The sequence below is a fragment of the Brienomyrus brachyistius genome, unplaced genomic scaffold, assembly GCF_023856365.1.
Source record: "Brienomyrus brachyistius isolate T26 unplaced genomic scaffold, BBRACH_0.4 scaffold46, whole genome shotgun sequence".
Classification (NCBI taxonomy): Eukaryota; Metazoa; Chordata; class Actinopteri; order Osteoglossiformes; family Mormyridae; genus Brienomyrus; species Brienomyrus brachyistius.
The window spans coordinates 1,354,386-1,359,423 of record NW_026042321.1 but is presented as its reverse complement, the minus strand read 5'-3'; positions in this window follow the sequence as shown (position 1 = coordinate 1,359,423).

Sequence of the window (5,038 nt, the reverse complement as noted above, 5' to 3'; positions counted from 1 at the left end):
TCAGTAGAGTGTTCTGTAATAGGTAATACTACAACATTATCACATGGTGTGCAAAGCAAGTTGAACCATCATCATTTTTAAATATAAAAGCTCGATCATTTATATCATTTCAACTGAACATGTGAAAATCATATTAATATGTATCATATTTGATTTTAAAACCTTGTGACTATTCATGATTTACCACAAAATACTGCCTTTCATCATTATAGTTTTTTTTTTCATTTTAATGATATAAGGGAGATCTTAACCAAATGGTTTATTCTTTCAGTTTGGTTGCAATATATTATTTACCAATATTTTTCTTTCTTTTTTTAAGTTAGTTATCTGATGGGACCTTCTCAAATATTGCTTGTTTACTGATCCTTTTACAATTCCAGCCCCTTATGATTTTTGCCCACTTAAATGACATTGAATGACATTATCAGTCATGGCCTTAATAGGATATTATACTGCCAAGCTGTATTACGAGAATGTTATTATATTTTTTAAATTGGTTCTCCTGTGGGCCCACCACCTGCGAGGGGGAGGTCTGGTGCATTGTAGATCTAGTGGCGGTCCAAAGCAGGGGTCCTGGCTACCAAAACTGGCTTTTGGGACACGAAATGTAACCTCTCTACTCATATTCCCCCAGTTCGGTGCCAATACACTTGAGTTCACCACGGTGAATGCGAGGGTTGCCACTGTTTTTTGAAATTTGTGAAGGCCTAGAAATGAACACACTTGCATACATCACTGTTGTAGGCCTTCAGGCCTTGAGCGCAGTGCAGTAAATTGTCTTTCCCAGTAGTGTCTTCTCCTGCTGTCTTGAAGCTGTGGCTCTGAGAAATAGTGGGCCACTTTCCTTCCCTGTTTTGACTAGCCTACCTCCCTTTCCCGTATGTCTGGAGGATCGCCTTGTTATCAGGCCAGGTGCTACGCCAGGCCCATGAAAAAAGTTGTAAATGAGAAAGTTCTCTCGATAGCATCTTAGAGATGATGTAATCCACTCTGCTCAGATGGCCTTATATCTGCCCTGAGAAATTGTTTAACTTTGCTCACTGTCTTGACACTGGTTCATGTGCATATGTGCCTTGTTTGAATGGTTTGGGGAACTTATGCTTATATTTATACTCTAATTATTTATACTAAATATTCTCTTCATGTACGATCCAAGACTCTGGCTGGAAATATCTGCAACACCAGCCTTTGACTTCAAGTTGGGGGACTGGCTCTAATTGTTGTTTAGTGGACAGGTATAGGCACAGACATTAGTTCAGAATATCTGGCATTCTTAGAGGTCTGGGGTGAAGTGTTGGAAGCCAAGTCCTCTGGAGACTGCGTCGTTCTATGCAGGACTTAATAATGCGTTTGTTTTTGTCTCGGAACTCGGAAATTCCGAGTTGAGTGACATCACGTCCGACAATCTCCCGTTCGAGCTACCGTACCACATCTCGGAACAAACATGGCTGCCTCCATGAACACGCTGCTGTGTGTTGTTGCTTTATATTTTCTCGCAGTTTTGGAGTAAGATTATTTTTTCGAGAGACAAACAAACAAGAAACACGAACTAGTCAAACCACATTAAAAGCTTTACAAAATATTTTAGTACATTCATAGCAATATTATTTTTCGAGAGGCAAACAAACTATAAACAAAAGATACTAACAAGTCTGGTAAAAATCTGATATTGCATGCTTGGATACTGTTTACGGTCATGATATGATATTCTCTAAATCAAACACGTGCAATTACATTCATAACTATTAATAACTTTAACAAAATGAACATTTTTAAAGATTTATAAAATAGAATTACTGTTGACTGGCCCCCCATCCTGGGTTGTTCCCTGCCTCATGTCCATTGCTTCCGGGATAGGCTCCGGACCCCCTGCGACCCACTAGGATAAGTGGTTTGAAAAATGTATGGATGGATGGAATTACTGTTGAGTGTGTAAGCCGCCATTTTGAAATTATGTTACAGGGGAAACTCGGACAAGAAAATTCTGTCCGACATCAACGATATAAAAGAGGCATGTTTTCGAAGGAAAGTGATGTTTTTCGTGACGTTTCATAACGTTTTCATCCAAGTTCCGACTCGAAGAGAAATTATCAAATGCACCATTAACGCTTGCATAACAATGACGATACCTAGAAGGGTGTGTTTGGGAGGAATAGATCTGAACCTGAGCATTGCTCTGTTATTGAACATCTGTGCTAACCAAATTTTTTCCACAACAAACACCCTGTTCAGGAACAAGGGTGTCCATGAGGGCACTTGGCACCAAAACAGCTACAGCCACAGATCGATGATTGATTATGTAGTCATATCAAAAGATCTGAGGCCACAAGATTTGGACACTCAGGTGAAGAGTGGTGTTGAGCTGTCAGCTGATCACCACCTGGAAGTTGGAAGTGAGCTGGATCCCATGGCTGGGGAAAATACCAAACAGACCTTGTACACCAAAGGGTGTGATTGAAGCATATGGCAGAGACACCTGCCTGTGAGATCTTCAACTCGCACCTCCATCAGAACTTCTCTGGTATTTCCAGGGAGTTTAGAGACATTCAGGCCAAATGGGCAATGTTCAGTACCTCCATTGCTGAAGTGACTGTACAGAACTGTGGCCATACAGTTCTTGGTGCCTGCCTTGGTGTCTTGGTTAACACGCCTCTTCAACATAGCTTGGAGGTCAGGAGCAATGCCTCTGAATTGGAGGGGAGGGGGAGTAGTTACAATCATTAAGAAAGGGGACCAGAGTCCACCCATTGATTGAACCTCAGATCCAGGAGGAGCAACACGCATTCCGTTCTGCTCATGGAAGACTGGACCAAGTGAAGCTCTCAATTTAACAAGGTCATCTACATTCCTACCCTCACTTAAGGTCACAAGCTTTAGGTAGAGACCAAAAGAATGAGATTGTGGATATAAGCAGCAGAAATGAGCTTCCTGGGCTCAGCCTTAGAGATAAGGGTGAGAAGCTCAGACATTCAGGAGGGGCTCAAAGTAGGACTGCTGCTCCTCTGCATCAAAAGGAGCCAATTGAGGTGGTTCGAGCATTTATATAGGCTGTGGGGCAGACCCAGGACACACTGGAGATTAATTCTCTGTTAGTCTGGGAACGTGTGGGTATTCTTCGGAGGAGGTGGCTGGGCATACCTGTTCAGACTACTGTGACTATTACCTAGACCCAGATGAGTGGAAGAAAGTTGATGGATGGATGGATGAATGGATGATTTATCTATAGGGTGATCAGATAATCCATGTCAGGTTGGACACTTTGAGCTACTTCAGGTTTTACAAACTACTTTAAAACTGAATGTGAAAAGGTATTAGGAGAGTTGAGACACCCTTTGCTGTGCACCATCTATTTTCTACACATGGCAAAGATCCACAGGAACAACAAAATAGAAGATGCAAGTGTGTGTCAATTTGTTTTTGGTTTTCATGTATTGTAGGAGGAGAGTGGCATTTGGCTGTCAATCACCTCTATTATTTTATTAGTAATAGCTCTTTCTTCTTTTAACAGCTCCTAATAAAAACATGTTATGTTAATAAAAGGGACACCACAAAACATCCATCCATCCATCCATTTTCCAAACTGCTTATCCTATTGGGTCGCGGGGGGTCCGGAGCCTATCCCGGAAGCAATGGGCACGAGGCAGGGAACAACCCAGGATGGGGGGCCAGCCCATCGCAGGGCACACTCACACACCATTCACTCACACATGCAGACCTACGGGCAATTCAGCAACTCCAATTAGCCTCAGCATGTTTTTGGACTGTGGGGGGAAACCGGAGTACCTGGAGGAAACCCCACGACGACACGGGGAGAACATGCAAACTCCACACACATGTGACCCAGGCGGAGACTCGAACCTGGGTCCCAGAGGTGTGAGGCGACAGTGCTAACCACTGCACCACCATGCCGCCCACCACCACAAAACAATCCTTATTCAATTAAAGGTTATTCAAAGCATTTCCTACATCAGGCTCGCTTATGCTTTTTTGCATTGTGCCCTTGTAAAATACTTAATGTTTTTATTGTTAATATTGTTATTCATGATTCAACTATACACCGAACTTGGGAAATCAGATTTGCTTTAATTTATCCGACCTCATTACATAAGCATTATTACTGATTAATTTAATTTACCGTTTTTATATGTGAGTTAAATAAAAATTAAATATATGAAATCTGCAATATTGTGCTACACATGTAAATATATAATGAAATAAGTCAGTGCATTGAAAAACAGAAAGGAATATCCATCCTGTATAACCACTTATACACTGTCACAGTGACAGAAGGCAACAATGTATTGAAATTTCATACACTGAAGTGTGTGAAAATCAAATAGGGGTCAGTTACTCATAGTGTGAGTCACAGCCTTTCAGTTTCTTTATAAGGTTAATTTGTATTATAACTCAAGTAATTATGTTTCACTGCGTTCATGAATTAGAATAAATGTGTCTGATTGCTCCCTTTGCCTGTACATCATGGTAACAGCTCTTTCTTCTCTTAATAATATACATTACAGGTTAGAGTTTGGCAACTAAATTAATGATGGACTAAATTATGATTAAGGGGAGGGTAGTTCAGAATAAAAACATGCTATATAAATGCATGCGGAGTGTTCAAATTCTTGGTACGCTGCACATATTTCATACCAAAAAGCTTATCTTAATCTGACGGCAGAATATTTTATTTGAAGTAAAATTAATCACCAAAATTTGAACCCTGTTAACGAAGCTCAAGTGCTCAAGCTTCCACTTCAGGGGTTCATCTTTATTTAGAATGGTTGTTTTGGATGTTACATTATTATTATCCATCCATCCATCCATTTTCAAAAGCGCTTATCCTACTGGGTCTCGGGGGGTCCGGAGCCCATCCTGGAAGCAATGGGCACGAGGCAGGGAACAACCCTGGATGTGGGGCCAGCCCATCACAGGGCACACTCACACACCATTCACTCATGCATGCACTCCTATGGGCAATTTAGCAAGTTCAATTAGCCTCAGCATGTCTTTGGACTGTAATAAAAATAATAATAATTAT